Genomic DNA, 18,790 nt, shown 5'->3' on the forward strand with positions numbered 1-18,790 from the left:
CCTGAGGCAAGAACTGCGTACTCTGCGAAAAGCTCAAGGCCTCATATTTCGCCCACGAACGTTATAATGATTTCTGTCGATGGTCTGTCCGTATATGCACTGGTCGATACGGGTGCTGCAGTGTCAGTGATTCATGAGCAACTCTGCCGACGATTACGAAAAGTTACGACGTCATTTAACGGTTTGTCACTCCGCACTGCCAGTGAAGAGAGTATTGCACCTTTAGCAGCATGTACAGCGCGTGTCGTCATTGAAGGTATTTTGTACAGTGTCGAATTCGTAGTTTTGTCATCTTGTTCCCACGACGTAATCCTCGGATGGGACTTCTTGTCTAAACATAACGCCGTGATCGATTGCGCCCGAGCTGAAGTAGCATTTTCTGCACTGTGCGACGCACTGCCCGACGACAACCGTTCAGTGTGTCCTCAAAAGCTCACCATCGCTGAAGATGTCGACGTAGCACCAGAGGATTGTGCCCTTGTGCCTCTTTTGTGTCCTGCTGTGTCAGACGTTAGTGTTTTATTTACGCCGTCTGCATCCTTCATCCACCGCAAGCACCTGCCGCTGCCATCTGCTGTTCTCGATGTTCACGGTGGCTTCACGAAGCTACTCATCTACAATCCGTCTCCGCGCCCGATTGCTCTGCTACGTGGGGAATCTCCCGGTTCTATTCAACCAGCCCACCTTCTCTCTGACCTGGACGCCTCCGAGACCTACCGCAGTAACTACATTGATGCTCTGCAGTCCGATCCGACGCCTGATTCGTTGCCAGACGACTTCTTTCGAACCGCCATCGATGACGCTCTTCCTTCCACCTACCGGACTCAGCTTGTGGCCCTTTTACAGACATTTCGCTTCGCCTTCGACGCCGCCCACACACCTCTCGGCCGTACCTCCACAGTCGCGCATCACATTCAGACCGGCTCTAACTCGCCTTTTCGACAGCGCCCCTATCGTGTGTCAGCGGCAGAGCGTCGCGTGATCAATGAGCAAGTTGAGGACACGCTACAACGTGGTGTAATCCGTCCATCACAAAGCCCCTGGTCTTCACCAGTGGTGCTAGTGAAAAAGAAAGATGGCTCGTTTCGCTTTTGTATAGACTACCGGCGCCTCAACAAAATTACCCACAAGGACAATTACCCCCTTCCACGTATAGACGACGCTCTTGATTGCCTCCAAGGTGCCGAGTACTTTTCATCTCTTGATTTACGTTCAGGTTACTGGCAAATACCAATGGCCGCCTGTGACAGAGAGAAGACCGCATTTGTGACGCCGGATGGCCTCTATGAATTTAATGTAATGCCCTTCGGTCTATGCACTGCGGCCGCCACATTCAAGAGGATGATGGATAACATCTTGCGGAAGTTCAAGTGGCACATCTGCATCTGCTACTTGGACGACATTGTTGTCTTTTCCACCGACTTCGCTACGCACCTAGAGCGCTTGCGGCAAGTTTTGGTTTGCCTTACTGACGCCGGCCTGCAACTGAATCTCAAGAAGTGTCACTTCGGTGCCAGGGAGTTGACTATTTTGGGGCACATCGTCTCTAAGGAAGGTGTTCGCCCTGATCCGGCCAAGCTGCGCGCAGTGGCGGAGTTTCCTAAGCCGGTTTCCCTCAAGCAACTTCGAAGCTTCATAGGTCTATGCTCCTATTTTCGGCGCTTCGTGCAGAATTTTGCTTCGATAATTGCACCCCTGACGAAACTACTCGGAAGAAACAATGACTTAACTGCGTGGTCGGTCGAGTGCGACGAAGCGTTCAACGCATTGCGCCGTCTTTTGACTTCGCCACCAATCCTTCGCCACTACGACCCGACAGCACCCACCGAGGTCCATACTGATGCGAGTGGCGTTGGCCTCGGAGCTGTCTTGGCACAACGGAAAAACGGTTTTCACGAATACGTCGTCGCGTACGCGAGTCGTGTCCTCTCTAAAGCTGAATGCAACTACTCAGTTACGGAAAAGGAGTGTTTGGCAATTGTGTGGGCATTAACGAAATTCCGACCCTACCTTTACGGTCGCCAGTTTGACGTCGTCACGGACCACCACGCGTTATGTTGGCTGTCCTCTCTTAAAGACCCGTCCGGCCGCCTCGCACGATGGGCTCTCCGCCTACAGGAATTTGACATCCGCGTTATATATCGCTCTGGCCGTAAACACATGGACGCCGACGCACTGTCTCGTTCTCCCCTCTCCAATGAACCTGCTTGCTCTACGGCGGCTGATCCCGTCCTCTCCTCTCTAACCATCGCTGACATGCCTGCGGAGCAGCGCAAAGACCCGTGTCTCGCATCTCTTATCGACATCGTGTCCACTTCTAACGCTGCTGCACCTTCTCGGGCTTTACGCCGTCAAGCACCACACTTTGCCCTACGAGACGGTCTTCTCTACCGCCGCAATTATATGACTGATGGTCGACGGTGGCTTCTCGTCATTCCCCGCCATTTACGACATGAAATTTGCGCCTCTTTCCATGCCGACCCTCAGTGTGCCCATCCTGGTGTAGTCAAGACGTTTCAAAGAATCTCTCAACGCTACTATTGGCGCGGCATGTACGGTTATATTCGCAAATACGTCCGCTCCTGTATCGCCTGTCAGCGCCGGAAGTCATCCACACCTCGTGCTTCTGGCCCCTTACAACCACTTCCATGCCCAGCCCGCCCTTTTGACCGCATTGACGTTGACCTTTACGGGCCACTTCCCTGCACGGTTTCTGGGAACCGGTGGATTATCGTCGGCATCGACCACCTCACCCGGTATGCCGAGACCGCCGCTTTACCCGCCGCTACTGCCCGTGAAGTTGCCCTGTTCTTACTACATCATTTTGTTCTTCACCACGGCGCACCGCGAGAGCTGCTGAGTGACCGAGGACGCGTCTTCCTATCCAACGTCGTTGAAGCTCTACTGGCCGAATGTCGCATCATACATCGGACCACAACGGCCTACCACCCTCAAACTAACGGGCTGACTGAGCGCTTCAATCGTACTCTCGGAAATATGCTGACGATGTACGTTGCCGCCGATCAGACTAACTGGGACGCTGTTCTTCCTTTCGTGACTTACGCTTACAACACCGCCACGCAGTCCACTACTGGATTTAGCCCTTTCTTCCTCCTTTATGGGCGTGAGGCGTCGTCCACGATGGACACTATTTTACCATATCGTCCCGACTCCTCCGAGTGTACTCTCCTTTCAGACGTTGCCAAACATGCGGAGGAATGTCGCCAGTTGGCCCGGTGTTTTACATCGGAATCTCAAGGCCGCCAAAAGCATCACCACGACAAAGATCAGACGCCATACGTTTTTCCTGTAGGATCACTTGTTTGGCTTTGGGTTCCCGGCACCCCACCGGGATTGTCATCAAAATTTTGAACCGAGTATCACGGTCCCTACAGCATTGTCCGTCAAACCTCCCATTAATTACATCGTGGAGCCACTCACTACCTCTTCGGACATGCGCCATCGCGGCCGCGAAACTGTGCACGTGAGCCGCCTGAAAACGTACTACGATCCGCTCCTCTTGCCCTCACCATAGGTCGCCAGGATGGCTCCTCCTCGCTCCGGGGAAAATTGTAGTGAACTACACGAGGATATACGAAGACAAGGATGAAGTAAGCGAGAATACCACGAAGACGAGGATAAGGACGACGAAGTGCCGCTGCGCTGCTCGAGCTCGCTTGTGGAGACCTAGACTGGCTGTGTTCTTGTGTGGTTCGCCTTGCAACTTCGAGAGGGCTGTTATCCCTGTTAAAACACAGTAAAAACCCCCTTTCAGTAGAATATTTTCGCTCCTTGCTAGGCCACGCAAGGCGAGTGGAGGAAGGATTTGAAAAAGACTTTGTTCCACTGATGCCAGGACTCGATGACACCGTGAAAGCAAGCTTGGAGAAGTCCATCAGCATGTGAGAGATAGAAATTGCTATAGATGACCTGACCGCTGGAAAATCGCCTGGTCATGATGGATTGGGAACAAGCTTTTTATAAAGCTTTTAAGGGGGAAGTAGTGCAGGCATTGCATCATGTTTTGAGCGAGGCATGTGATAAAGAGGAAACGCGACCGTCATTTAGAAGGACGCACGTGGTGTTGATACCAAAGAGCAATGACTCCGTCAAATTGCTCCCAGTGAAGTCATACCTACCTATAACACTTGCCAATGTGGATTACAAAATCTTCATGAAGGACCTGCGAAATGGTTGCAAAACGTAATTTAAGTTATTGTTGGGCCACAGCAGACATGTGGAATTAAAAGGCGAAGTATATACAAACATTCACGTAGCTAGAAGCATTTTGGAATTCTGTGATGTGTTTGAAGATCACTTTGCAATGTTGCAACTAGACCCAGAGAAAGCGTATGGCCGGATTAGTCAACAAATTTTATTTTCAATACTGGATCATGTAAATGTAGGCTCAATCATAGTAAGGAGAGTTAAAATGTCATATGCAAATTGTTTCACTAACGTTATTGTAAATAAGGAAGTCACAGAAAGCTTTATTCAAATAAGATCGTCCGTAAGACAAGGATGTCCGCTTTCTTCTCTGTTATTTGCCATATATATAGAACCGTTTTGCTTAAAGGTGATTAAAAATGAAAGAATCCGAGGATTTAAATTTATGAAAGCGAAGTAAATATATTGGCATATATATGCTGACGACATAGCCGTTTTCTGTCAAGATCAATACAGCGTTTCAGAAGCAATCAAAGATGCTACTCGATTTTGTAGGCAAACGGCCAGCGATGCCAACTGGGACAAATGTTTGGGTCTGTGGCATAAGGTTTGGTGCAGCGCACCTTCCCTTTTCGAAAATGTTTCTTGGTTTGTCACACCTGCGAGGTACCTTGGAGTGCCGCTGGAACACTACAAGGATTCGAAAGATTACTGGAATGCTGAACGTGAACGTGTCCAGTCAAAAATAACAAAGTGGGGTGGCCTTGATTTATCAACGTTTGCGCGTTCAACTGTATTCAATTTGTTCATTGTGGCGAGAGTCTGGTATGTTTTGCAAGCATTGTCCATGTCAAGGGTTGGCGTCCAGAAATTTCACAGATTGCTGGCTGTTTTCGTTTGGGGTTCGGTTTGGGAAAGAACAAGTCGTAGAAATTTATTTCCCTTACGGCACGAGGGCACGTGGGGAAGTGCACGCGCCAGTAGTTGTAACAAGGAAAAGCAAGACGATTGAGTAAACTTTTACTTACTTCCACAAATAAAAATCAGCTCTCAGTGCTGCTGCGAAACAATTGCGGCCTCATATATTCCAGTAACGCCCCGTCATGAGAATGCAGCACTCACTGCTGTTTGGCATGCACTTTACCAGCAGTGGGGCCGAGTTGGTTGACTTGGTAAAAAAAAAATATACATAAGCAGTATCTGCAAGCTATCCTCGGCGGGACTCGAACCTGCAATCCCCGGCTTAGGAGACCGATGCCTTATCCGTTAGGCCACGAGGGCTTTTTTTTTTTCTTTATTGCCGACTTTGACATTTGAAAGTGAAATTAGAAATACAGTGCATAAAACGTGTAAGCCGGCCAGGCTTTGGCAAACACGGATTAAAATTCTCTCAGCGACACCAAAACATCAAGCAAGGTAATCCATTCTGGTGGATAAGGGAGTGCTCGGTAACACTCTCTTAGTGAAACGACACTTTCAACAAAATGCTCGCGAACAGGACGCACGACAAGATCAGCATGTTCAAATTGCATCCTCGTTTTCCATATTGAGTGCAGGCCCAGAAGCATAATCAAATGATATGGTATATCCTGTGATGTTTCTATCGGCAAGAACCTTATTCCATATGGATCGAGTGGTAACTGTTTCTTAAGCGTGCGCTGTAAAACATACCAGTGAAATATTGGGCCCCAGCAGTCAAGAAAAACATGCTCTATTGTTTTGCATAAAAAACAATTGGTAGTCCAGGGTATGAAGATGCCTTTGCTATGAAGCCATGTCTTAACGGGTAGCGTGTTAGTGAGCAATTTAAAGAAAAAAGTTTTGACTGAAGATATTACCGGCATTCTTTTAACTCTTTTAAGGACGTCTTGTCCGGGGCCTCCACGGTATGGCAAACGGTACAATGGCTGGGGAAGCATGATGTCAGTGAGGTCTCTATAGAGTTTCTTCTTGGTGACATTGCACAGATATTCATGAGAGAAACGCACATTTAACAACCTATAAGCAAGCATAACTTCACGTAGATATCCAGTCACGGCACCGCACATATTTTGATATGACGACACCACGAACCCTGGAAGGAGTCTGCTGAGCCTGACTTGAATCACTGTCCGGAGAAATGGATTGTTTTGGTCGCGTAGATAAATAAAGCGCGATACAACCTGGCGCATAAATAAATGCCTCGGAGATTTGCACGCGCCAGTAGCTGTAACAAGTAAACGAATCAAGATGAGTAAACTTTTACCGACTTCCACAAATAAAAATGAGCTCTCAGTGCTGCTGCGAAACAATTGCGGCCTCATATATTCCAGAAACGCCCCGTCATGAGCATGCAGCACTCACTGGTGTTTGGCATGCACTTTACCAGCAGTGTGGCCTAGTTGGTAGACCTAGCAAGAAAACAAAAATGCAGCTGCAGTATCTACAACCTACCCTCGGCGGGACTCGAACCCGCAATCCCCGGTTTAGGAGACCGATGCCTTATCCGTTAGTTTTTTTTTTTCTTTATTGCCGTGAAACACAAAAAATACACACGATATAAAACACGTCACCTACACTTGAGCTGACGCATGTGTGGTTAAAATCTTTTCAAGTGCACCAACTCATCAAACAGGCAATGCCATTGTGGTTGATCCTGCTGCATCCTGAAAGTTTCACGTATATACACCGCACTTTCAATAAAGTTTTCACGCACTGATCGTGTATTTATATCTGCGTGACGTACCTGCATTCGTGTTTTCCACAAACTGTGGAGGCCAAGAAGCATAAATAAATCATAAGATGCATCATCGTTCTGCACTGATAGAAATCGGATACTATAAGGATTTAAGGGAAGTTCCTTTTTAATTGTCATTTGGACGTCCCATAGAAAGACAGCATCCCAACACTAAAAAAACGTGCTCAATTATTTCAGGCTTTTTGAACAACAAGCAATTTGTTGTCCATGCTTTTATCGTTCAGCCAGGTTTTAACAGGGAGCGTATTAGAGTGAAGTTTGAAAAAGAAAGTTTTAGCAATTGCCTAACGAGCATCTTCTTAACTCTCTTCAAAACGTCCTGCCCTTAATTGGCCTCCACAGTGCTGTGCCTGGTAAAGAGGTACCGGCAGCATCACGTTAATGAGATCTTTGTATAGTTGTTTTTCCTTTTCCTGAGAACATTGTAAAGACAATCAAAAGAAAAAACCGCACTTCCAGCAAATTGCACGAAAGAACAAAATCGCGCAGGTAGCCAGTCCCAGCCCCAAGCATGTTTTCACATGACGCAATCCTTTCATGAAGCAGCCTCTGCAATCGCACTTGCATAACCGTTCTTAGAAAGATATCGTTTTGATCGCGGAGGAAGAGAAATCAAGAAACAACTTGACGCAAGAACAAATGTGCAAGGCCAAGACCACCCCTTTTAACAGAAAGAAACAAATTCGTCCAGGTGTTTTTTTTTTTTTTTTCATGTGGATGCCCAAATAAAAACAGCAAAAATGCGGTGTATTTTCGGAATTGCGGTTCGTGAGACACAAAACATTTATGAGGTACCGTGCACAGCCTCGAAATGAGAAAAACATTGCAATAGAAGCGCATGAAAACATCGAGAGTTGCCTTCCTTGCCACGCATCCGCTTTTTCTTTAGCTCTGGAAGTTTGTTCCATCCAGTGCCTGTTGGGATCTCGATAACAATCTAAAGGCCCGCCTAGATATCGCGTTGGGAAAGCAGACCATCGCAGTTTACAGAAGAAATCAGGTGCCACGTCCCAATCACCGTGCCAAAACCCAGAGCTTTTCTCCCAATTGATCTTACATCCAGTTTGATCACAAAATGTTTGAACGACACCCGTGACTTCACAGATGCTCTTTCTGGTTGTACAAAACACTGCTATGTCATCAGCGTATGCTAGCCTTTTCGCGTGTTCTGATTGCAGCTTGAACCCTAAAATGCGATCGCTATAATGATGGCCAAGCAAAGTAGCTCTAAATACAGTGCAAAAAGCAGGGGTGAGAGCGGGCAGACCTGCCTTACCGATGAACGTACTGCGATGCTCTCAGTCAGTTCACCACTTACTATAATACGGGTCGTGCAGTTCGCATAAGCCATTTTAACACCCTCCACTATGACTTCAGCAAGGTTAGAATGCTCCAGAATGGAAAAAAAGAATTTCGTGAGAAGCACGGTCAAAGGCTTTCGCCAAGTCTAATTGCATCATGGCTATCTGACCACGCAGTGCATCAACACATTCTAATACGGTTCGTGCGACATGCATATTCGTGGCAATGGATCGACCCTTGATGCCACACATTTGATGAAACCCAACCAATTTTTTTTTATTACGCTTTGCGGTCTTTTTGCTAAAACCTTCATGTACACCTTGTAGTCAACATTGGTGAGGTTAATCGGTCAATATGACCCCACCAACTGTCGTTTCTCCGGATCCTGTGTTGGGCATTAGAACAATGTGTGATGTAGAGAAAGACAATGGAACAGTATTACGTTCATAAGCTTCGGTGATTACATCGAGCATAAACTGAGCCGCATGCTGCTGAAAAGTTTTAAAGAAGACAGCGCTTAGACTATCCGACCCAGGGGCTTCCCCAGGTGACAGGTCATCTATTGCAGATTCTATCTCCTGAAACGTTATCGGTGTTTCTATAGGCGCGCTTTACTTTTGTCATCCAGTGCAGGCATCAGTCTTAGAAAATCTGTTTGAAAGCCGCCTACAGTCTCAAGCTTAGCGCTAAGCAGTTCTTCGAAGTGGTCTGCTACAGCGCGCTGAATATCTTTAGCATCTTCAGTGATGCGGCCGGCATACCTTATACTCCTAATTTCCTTCTGGCAGGCGTATCTTTTCTCGACTGCTAACGCTCGTTTTGTCGGCACTTCTCCAACCCAAGTTTTTCAGCCCTTGCACGTATGACGGCCGCTGTGTATCTTTCGCGGTCAATTGTTTCCAGCTCATTTTTAAGCTCTCGTATTTTACTGGCGAAATTCTCTGGCATAGTACTTTCCATGCTCAAAAAAAAAAAAAAAGAAAAAAGAAAAAAAAAAAAAACTCAAGTTGTCCATTCAGTTCTTTTTCTTTCTCTTTATACCGCACCTTACTACTCCTTTCTATGGCTTCAATTTGACCCACTCTTTGAATCTGTCACATTCCGCTGCAAAACTTACTGGTCGCATAGTCAGACGACTTTCAAACTCGGTCTTAACTTCCGTAAGGAACTCTTCATCGGCGAGAAGTTTGGCATTCAGTTTCCATAGGTGCCAGTTAAAGCGCGATTTCTTTCCTGCCCTACCGAACACTGCACTCACGAGACAATGATCATTGAAAGATACAGGTTTGACCTCATATGCAGTACATAGGGAAACAAGATCAACCGAGGCATACACCCTGTCCAATCTAGCGAGGCTTCGCCGCTCGGTCCACAGCTCCGCACACACAGTTGTATTCACCGAGTACAAGCAAGATTTTGTCGACCTTCAGTCGCAACTAAAGAAACTCAAAAAAACAATTCACGCTCGCATTCTGAATTGGGAGCATACACACACAACACGCCAGCATAAATTAGAGTAGGTAAAATCAGTAACCAAAAGCAGCCCACTTAATTAGGCAAAAACGGACTCTACGCTTACTTCCAGCGTGTTACGTATAAATAAAAGGCATCCACCCGATACACCAACAGAATGGCATACAAACACATCAAAGGTTGTTTGAAAAGAAGCCACCATACAGTCAGTGCTTTCTTGGCTCTTAATCTTTGACTCTTGCACAGCTCCTATATCTATATTATTATCCAAAAGTAGTCGACTGAGCTGGCATTGTCTACTACACTACAGCTACATGTAACGGCGAGTTAGGCTTGAGAGTCATGTATTAAAAAGAGACGCCCGCACCCGCATGGTGCCTATAGTAACGAATTGCATGTTAGCGAAAATGCCTGGGGTTGCTGGCCAGTCACTGTGGCAGAAGCCCAGACACTTACCCCAGTTTCCACCACTGCCGCTTACAGAGCAAAAATCTTTTAGTTTTTACAACTTCTACGGTGCTGTCGTAATCTACACAAAACACCGCGACATCATCGGCATAAGCCAAAAGCGTCACTTCTGCTTGATGCAGCTTGAAGCCCCGCATTTTCTCACGCTTGATAATGCTGGCCACGCGGGCACGTGCGGGAAGTGCATGCACCAGTAGTTGTAACAAGGAAAAGAAGAACGACGATTGAGTAAACATTTATTTACTTCCAGAAATAAAAATGAGCTCTCAGTGCTGCTGTGAAAAATTTGAGGCCTAATATATTCCAATAACGCCTTGTCACGAGCATGCAGCTATCACTGGTGTTTGGCATGCACATTACCAACTGTGTGGCCGATTTGATTAACCTGGCGAAAAAAAAAATCCAGTAGCAGTATCTGCAACCTACCCTCGGTGGGTCTCGAACCCGCAATCGCCGGTTTAGGAGACCGATGAGACCGATGCCTTATCCGTAAGTCCACGAGAAGTTTTTTTTTTTTTTTTCTTTAATGCCGATTTTGACGTTCAAATCAAGAGGTTACAAGAAATAAAACATGCCGGCCACGCTTTGGCCAACATGACTAAAATTTTTTTAGTGATATCAATTCAACAGGTACAGATAACCATTGCGGTGGATCAGGCAGTGCTTTGTACACATTTATCAAGCGCACAACGCCCTCAAGGAAATGTTCGCGAACCGGGCGAACAACCGAGTCCGCGTGTTCAAACTGCATTCGAGTTTTCTACACAGCATGGAGGCCCAGGAGCATAATCAGGTCATACAGTATTTCGTCCGAGTTATTCACAGGCAAGAAACGGATGCCGTATGGGTCCGGGGGTAACTGTTTTTTTAATGTTCTTTAAAGGACATCCAAAAAAAAGATCGGGTCCCAGCAGTCTAGGAATACGTGTTCTTTTGTATCCAGTTTCTTGCATAAAAAGCAGTCGATGTTCCAGGGAATGAAGAATCCTTTATCGTGAAGCCATTTCTTAACTGGGAGGGTGTTAGTATGGAGCTTGAAAAAGAACGATTTGGCTGATGGTAGTATAGGCATCTTCTTCACTCGTTTTAGGGTGTCCTTTCTGTGGCCTCAGCGATGTGTGGAACGGTACAAAGGCACAGGACCATAATGTCTACGAGGTCCCTATAGAGTTTTTTCCTTGTTACAGTTGACAGGTACTGCTGAAAAACGTACATTCAAAAGCCTGTACGACAAGACTACTTCACGCAGGTACCCAGTCACACCTCCGCACATATTCTGAACAGTCGAAACGACGTATCCAGTTAGAAATCTACCCAGCCTTACTTGTGCGGAGAAAGGTATCATTTTGATCGCGTAAAAAAAACAAAGCGTGACACGATTTGTCGCAAAAACAAGTGAGCTAGCCCAAGGCCACCCTTCTTGACAGGCAAAAACAAATTAGTTCGACTGGACCGCTCCCCCCAAGTCGAGGCCCAGATAAAAATATCAAAAACTCGGTGTATCTTTTGAATCCTCATCCTTGGAGCACACAACACATTCATGACGTACCAAATTTTTGATAAAAAAAAAAGGTTTTAGACAGTGGCTCTAGAAAACATGGAAAGTTGCTTGCCTTGCCACTCGTCAGCCTGTTCCTTTGCTCTCAATGCCTGATCTGCCCAGTATGGTTCAGGCTCGTGGCAATTTCCGAAAGGCACCCCTAGGTACTGTGTTGGTAAGGTTTACCAGGTCAGCCGGCAAAATATTTCTCATGTGTCTACACAATCATCGTACCAGAAGCCGTGACTCTTATCCCTGTTTATCTGGGCTCCAGTCGCATCACAGTTGTCTCTGTAATACTCGCTTTCTCTGCGCAAAACACCGCGATGTCATCCACATACGCCAAAATTTTAACTTTTGCTTATTGCAGCTTATATCCTGTTATGCACTCATTATATGGTCAATGGCCAGACAGAGTGGTTCAAGATAAGCGGCAAACAGCAGTGGTGATAGCAGGCATCCCTGTCTCACCGACGACAGCACGCACAAGCTATCAGTGAGCTCGCCGTTAACAATAATTCGCGTTGCGAATTTTTTTTTTTTTTTTTTTGTAAGCCATCTTGACACCTTCCGTAATGACACTGCCGACGTTCGTGTCTTCATGTATGCAGAGCAATGCCTTGTGCGAGACACGATCGAAGGCTTTTGCGAGGTCAAACTGCATCCTCGCGACGTGACCGCCAAGCGCGTCACAACACTCGAGCATGATTCGAGCCACGTGAACATTTGTTGTGATACTGCGGCCTTTAATGCCACAAGCCTGATATGGCCCAACCAACTTTTTAATAACGCCTTGCAGTCGCCTTAAAAGAATTTTGGCGAATATTTTATAATCGACATTAGCAAGAGTTATTGGGCGATATGACCCTGACAACAAACGTATCTGAGCATAATCGCTCTTTGGGATTAGCACAATATGTGACGTTGTGAAGGACAAAGGCAGTCTTTTCCGGTCATACGCTTCGTTAATGGCATGGTAAAGAAATTGGTCTAGCTCAGAGCTGATTTTTTAAAATAAAAAATGGCCCCTAAGCCATCAGACCCAGCTGCTTTCCCGGCAGCTAGGTCATGTATTGCCCATTCCATCTCACTTGGTGTAATTTATTGTTCTAGTTGTGTCTTCACTTCTTCGTCAAGCTTTGACATCAGTGGAAGGAATTCTTTTTGGAACCCATCTTTAGGTACCGTGGATGACTTAGAACTTCTTTAAAGTGCTTGGCGATCCCTTGCTTAATTTCATTTCTGCCCGACATAATGTTTTCAGCTACGGCTAGCTCGCGGATTTCTTTTTGACATGCGTATCTCTTTTCGTCTGAAAGAGCGCGCTTGATTGGCATTTCATTCGCCCAAAGCTTCACTGACCTTTATCTCACTATTGCCGCCTTGTATTTCTCCGTATCTATCCTTTCAAGCTCAGTTTTCACTTCCTTTATTTCGTTAACATACAGACCAGGTTCGCCATTCTCCATGGTAACAAAAAACTGCAGTTGATGGCGAAGCGTTGTTTCTGCTTCTTTCTGCTCGCGTCGAATGACACTACTTTTTTTCAGTAGCCCTCATTTTTACTTTCTGCTTAAACTTTTCCCAACGAATGGCGTAGCTTACTGTCTCGCCTGTAGCCACATGTTTCAGTTCTTTCGTTACTGTGTCGACAAAAACATCATCCAACAGCTACGTATTCATTTTCCATTTTCCAGATAAAGGTTCGTTTATTCTGCGTCTTTCCAAAAATGTATAGTTACCAAATAGTTATCGCTCTATGCGACGGGTTTCACTTCGTACTCACTACACCAGGGCACCAATTCAGCAGAGACATACAATCTATCTAACCTTGCGTGGCTGTCTCGCTGGAAGAGGGTAAACTGCGGACGAGTACCGCTGGCGAAAACGCTACCAGTATCTTCAAGGTCATATTCGTGCACCACTGTGTTCAAAAATTCTGCACTCTTGTCACGAACACGCGAACATTTTGCGCGGTCGTCAACATTGCACACACAGTTAGAATCGTCCAGAAGTATAACCACTTTCTGACAGTTTATATACGCCTCAAAGCCTTCAAAGAGGGATCGCCGCTCTATGTCAATATTCGGCGCATGTAAGTACACAGATAACGCGGCACTCGAATTCGCCAAAGACTACATCAGTCACTAAGAATCGCCCACTATCACATGAAAACACTGACTGCACCAAGATGCCAAAGTTTTTTCGTATGAATATGGCGCAACCGCCTGCTCCACCTATTGCATGAGAAATCAGTTCAGTTCAGTCGTTCAGTCGTGTCCGACTCTTCGTGACCCTATGGACCATTTCACGCCACGGTTTCCGGTCTCTCACTATCTTCCTAACATCACATAACTTCATCTGCAGTGCCTCGAGGATGCCATCTAACCATCGCGTTCGCTGCCTACCCCTTCTCCGGCGACCCTCAACCTTTCCCAACATCAAATCTTTCTCCAGCGACTCCTCTCTTCTCATCAGATGACCAAAGTAGCTGAGCTTTAACTTTAGAATTTGACCCTCCAATGAGCAGTCAGGGTTTATGGTCGACAATATCGACTGATTCGATCTTCTGGCAGTTCAAGGAACTCTCAAGAGTCTTCGCCAGCACCACAATTCAAACGCGTCAATTCTTCGGCGGTCAGCCTTTTTCACAGTCCAACTCTCGCATCCAAACATCACAACTGGAAAGACCATAGCACGAGTTATACGGATCTTGGTTGGCAGACTAATGTCTCTGCTCTTTACTAGGCGGTCAAGGCTAACCATTGCTCTCTTTCCCAGAAGCAGGCGTCTCCTAATTTCATGGCTGCAGTCTCCTTCCGAGGTAATCTTGGAGCATGAGAAATACACACGACAAAATAAGCTTGAAAATTGGACACCATTCGGTCTGTGAGCTCCTGGCTCTTAATTTTTGTCTCTTGAACTCCCACTATATGCAAGTCATTATCTAACAGAAGGCGACTCAGCTGACATTGTCGTCTTCATGCTCCGAAGCCCCGTATGTTTAACGTCGCTACCCGTAGCGCTCTTTCGATACTAACCGCCATGGCTACACGATAGAATGGTCCCCGTTACAACAGCCCGAAGGTGCGTGCTCATCATACGATGGTGATAAGCACGTCAACGGCAGCAAAAAAAAAATAAATAAAACCCGACCATACAAAAACGTCAAAGTAACTTTGGCGCCTCTTTCCTAGTCCAAATACAAACAACGAACCGCTCAGGGTGACAGCCATGGCGTTTACTGAAACCCCCAACCACCTAAGCTATACAGAACACGTTTACGGAGGCGCCTTGCCCGCCCGTCGAGCATCGACCGGTATGTTCATTTGTGGCCTCAAGGTATGTCTCCGCATACCTGTGGCTTTGATTGGTGGCTCGTCTCCGCCCCCACCGTCCTTCTGCGTCTTCACGCTGAGGGTCTTGTCATGTGGTCGTTTCCCCGCTGGCGGGTATGCTTAACTGGTAACGGTTTCCATATCTTCAGGTTCTGAAGTGCCGGGAGGCGGCTCAAAATCATCTGAGGATTTTAACTCGACACTTGGAACGGTCAAAGAGTCCTGTGAAGGTACCGTTGGTGTTCTAGTCACCGCTTCAGCTGCGGGCGGCTCCTGCTGCGGCAGTGGTACCGCCGCCTTACCGGCGACCTCCGCTGTTACACTTGCCGCCGATGCTGCCTCCTCCATGTCCGCCTCGTCCGTGAGCAGGTTTGAGGCGTCTTCGCTGGTTGTCGGTCCTGTTCAGTTAGCATACGTCCGCTCGCACTGGCTGCTCTCATGACCAAATCGTCGGCACGCACTGCACTTAGAAATGCGACAGTCACGACGAATGTGGCCCGTGCCACGGCACCGAAGGCAGAGTGGAGCCCTGCCTGGCACGACCACGAGGGTCAACTCGCCGGCGACGCTCACCTGGTGTGGCAGGTCGTCGAGCTTTACGTCTGGCTTCAACTTCAAGTTGACCAGACTGGTAGTTGAGCCCTTATCAGCCAGGCCATGTACACGCCAATGCTCTCGGACGACGTCTGTGACCTTCCCGAATGGAGCGAAGGCAAGCCGTACGTCTGCACTTTCATGTGAACGTCCCGGTTGCCAGGATCAGTCACGATACGTCGGCACGTTTTCACTAGGAGCTCACCCTTGTCGACTATCGTTTTCACCGCATCTTCGTCATTGAAAGCTACCGCCCACACATGGCTCATGCGGTAGGCTCCGAGGACAATCACATCCGACAGGAGCGATAACTCGGTGAGCGCGTCGCGGAATTATTCCGCTCTGTATGGGCAGGCCCTAACATCACAATGTAGAAAAACGGTATTCAAAACTAAACGCCCTGTTGGCAAACTAGGCAAAACAACTTGGTACTCGTTGTCCGAGGCAATGTGCCTGTTACCGCGGCCCTGCTGGGCCGCCGAAGCCACTCCTGAGGAGCCCTGCATCCTGCGTCCGTTCAGTAGCGTGGCCGCGGAGCAGAATCAGTCCACGAGAAGTTTTTTTTTTCTTTATTGTATGGAAGTACTTCGAGCAATTTAACCAGGTCGCATCCCGAAACCTGTCAATAAACAGCTACACCAGCATCGAGCTCTCACTTTGGCCACACATCAAAATTCCGGGAGACATATACATGCATCTAGTAAAGGTAACCAGGTAGAAGGCCGATCCTGCGCAGCATATACCCCCAGCACCATAGCACATTGTTCTCTGAACAGAGACTTCAATGAACGTGGTGGCTGTGCGTGGCGATATATCATGCGGCTCTACCACAGGCTAAAAAGTCCCACGAGCACAAAAAGGTCACATGGCACCTCAGAAGACTCCATTGTAGTCAAAAAGCTTATAGTATAGAGCCTAATACCAATGTCCTTTAAGAGAGTCCGTTAAAAAATGTCCCCAAAAAACACTGCATCACGGCAATACACAAAGCAATGATCTATAGTTTCTGGCTGCCGACACAGGCGACAGTCTACTGACCATGGCACAAAAGTCCCTTTTGCACGAAGCCACGTCTTGAAAGGTAAGGTTGATGTGGGAAGTTTAAAAAAGAAAGGCTTTGGGGCTGATTGCATATGCATTCGTTGAACCCGCTTTAATACACTATTGTCTAGAAAGGGGAGGTAAGGCTGCCAATACATCGGTAAAGGAAATAATGTCTGAATAAGAACTTTTGTCATCTGTCTTCTGGTTGCGCGCACCGGTAGTGGTAACAAGGAGAAAAAGCACGACGACTTAGTAAACTTTTGCCGACTTTCACAAATAAAAACCAGCTCTCATTGCTGTTGCGACAAAATTGCGGCCCCATATATTCCAGCAACGCCCCGTCACGAGGATGCAGCTATCACCTGTGTTTGGCATGCACTTCACCAGCAGTGTGGCGTAGTTGGTTGACCCGGCAATAAAAACAAAAATGCAGCAGCAGCATCTGCAACCTACCCTCGGCGGGACTCGAACCCGCAATCCCCGGTTTAGGAGACCGATGCCTTATCCGTTAGGCCACGAGGGCACGTGGGAGAAGTGCACGCACCAGTAGATGTAACAGGTAAAAGAAGCAAGATGATTGAGTAAACTTTTACTGACTTCCACAAATAAAAATCAGCTCTCATTGCTGTTGCGACAAAATTGCGGCCTCATATATATTCCAGCAACGCCCCGTCACGAGCATGCAGCTATCACCTTTGTTTGACATGCACTTCACCAGCAGTGTGGCGCAGTTGGATGACCCGGCAATAAAAACAAAAATGCAGCAGCAGCATCTGCAACCTACCCTCGGTGGGACTCGAACCCGCAATCCCCGGTTTAGGAGACCGATGCCTTATCCGTTAGACCACGAGGGCACGTGGGAGAAGTGCGCGCACCAGTAATTGTAACAGGTAAAAGAAGCAAGATGATTGAGTAAACTTTTACTGACTTCCACAAATAAAAATCAACTCTCATTGCTGTTGCGACAAAATTGCGGCCTCATATATATTCCAGCAACGCCCCGTCACGAGCATGCAGCTATCACCTGTGTTTGACATGCACTTCACCAGCAGTGTGGCGCAGTTGGTTGACCCGGCAATAAAAACAAAAATGCAGCAGCAGCATCTGCAACCTACCCTCGGCGGGACTCGAACCCGCAATCCCCGGTTTAGGAGACCGATGCCTTATCCGTTAGGCCACGAGGGCACGTGGGAGAAGTGCACGCACCAGTATATGTAACAGGTAAAAGAAGCAAGATGATTGAGTAAACTTTTACTGACTTCCACAAATAAAAATCAGCTCTCATTGCTGTTGCGACAAAATTGCGGCCTCATATATATATTCCAGCAACGCCCCGTCACGAGCATGCAGCTATCACCTGTGTTTGACATGCACTTCACCAGCAGTGTGGCGCAGTTGGATGACCCGGCAATAAAAACAAAAATGCAGCAGCAGCATCTGCAACCTACCCTCGGCGGGACTCGAACCCGCAATCCCCGGTTTAGGAGACCGATGCCTTATCCGTTAGGCCACGAGGGCTTTTTTTTTTTTATTATTATTGCCGTGAAACAGAAAACAAAAATACACATGATAAAACACGTCAACTACACTTGAGCTAACGCGTACGCGGCTAAAATCTTTTCATGTTCACCAACTCATCAAACAGAGAATGCCATTGTGGCGGATCCTGCTGCATCCTGAAAGTTTCGCGTATATACACCGCACTGTCAATGAAGTTTTCACGCGCAGATCGTGTATTTATATCTGCGTGACGCACCTGCATTCGTGTTTTCCACAAACTATGGAGACCAAGGAGCATAATTAAATCATAAGGTGCATCATCGTTCTGCACTGGTAGGAATCTGTTTCCGTACGGAGTTAGGGGAAGTTCCTTTTTAATTGTCCTTTGGAGGACGTCCCACAGAAAAACAGCATCCCAACACTGTAAGAAGACGTGTTCAATTGTCTCCGGTTTTTTGCACAACAGGCAATTTGTTGTCCATGCGACGAAGATACCTTTTTCATTCAGCCAGGTTTTAACAGGGAGCGTATTAGAGTGAAGTTTGAAAAGGAACGTTTTAGCAGATGGCCTCACGGGCATCTTCTTGACTCTTTTCAAAACATCCTGCCCTGGGCCTCCACAGTGTA

At 47.1% G+C, this 18,790-nt stretch overlaps 3 non-coding genes across 3 annotated transcripts; all 3 read right to left on the reverse strand.

Moving 5' to 3' along the window:
* Positions 1–17,113: 17,113 nt before the first annotated feature.
* TRNAR-CCU (transfer RNA arginine (anticodon CCU)) lies at positions 17,114–17,186 on the reverse strand. Its single transcript has one exon. It is a non-coding gene; the product is annotated as a tRNA-Arg (tRNA).
* Positions 17,187–17,775: 589 nt separating this feature from the next.
* TRNAR-CCU (transfer RNA arginine (anticodon CCU)) lies at positions 17,776–17,848 on the reverse strand. The gene has a single exon. It is a non-coding gene; the product is annotated as a tRNA-Arg (tRNA).
* A 260-nt stretch (positions 17,849–18,108) lies between these two features.
* Positions 18,109–18,181, reverse strand: TRNAR-CCU (transfer RNA arginine (anticodon CCU)). The gene has a single exon. It is a non-coding gene; the product is annotated as a tRNA-Arg (tRNA).
* Positions 18,182–18,790: the final 609 nt, after the last annotated feature.

The sequence above is a fragment of the Amblyomma maculatum genome, chromosome 1 (assembly GCF_055883805.1).
Source record: "Amblyomma maculatum isolate TAMU_Amacu chromosome 1, ASM5588380v1, whole genome shotgun sequence".
Lineage (NCBI taxonomy): Eukaryota > Metazoa > Arthropoda > Arachnida > Ixodida > Ixodidae > Amblyomma > Amblyomma maculatum.